Here is a 608-nt window from a genome sequence, read left to right on the forward strand (position 1 = left end):
GCATGACCACGCATTCCGTTCCGACCCAGCCGGTTGGCTCCCACGCGTTCCGTTGCCTCCCGATGAACATGACGCATTTCGTTGCCTCCCGATGAACACGACGCATTTCATTGCCTCCTCATGAACATGACGCATTCCGTTGCCTCCCCATGCACATGGCGCATTTCGTTGCCTTCCCATGAACACGACAACGACGCTATTTCTCCGTTCCGACCCAGCCATGTACACGAGCCCTGGCCGTACGTATGCGCGAGTAGGCGTTCGAGACCCTGCTCGTATGTACACATACATGGCCGTATTTTCTTTCTTGGACCCTGGCCGCTGTACGTACGTGTACATGGTACGTGCGTGCCTCTACTATGACACGTGCGCGCCTCTACTCCAACACATGCGCGCCTCTACATCGACCAGTATGTATGTACATGTTCGCGACCAGAATGACAACGCTACGTACGCTTCGACCAGGTGGGTCGCGACTGTCAGGCACTTCCTTGCCTGCGAAGATGTAGCTGGTGGGTCCCAACAGTCAGGGGGCGAATTGTTTTTTTTGCCCGGACGCACTTCCTTGCGTGCGAAGGTGTAGCTGCTGGGTCCTAGCAGTCAGGGGG

The sequence above is a fragment of the Triticum aestivum genome, chromosome 1A (genome assembly GCF_018294505.1).
Source record: "Triticum aestivum cultivar Chinese Spring chromosome 1A, IWGSC CS RefSeq v2.1, whole genome shotgun sequence".
Taxonomy (NCBI): Eukaryota; Viridiplantae; Streptophyta; class Magnoliopsida; order Poales; family Poaceae; genus Triticum; species Triticum aestivum.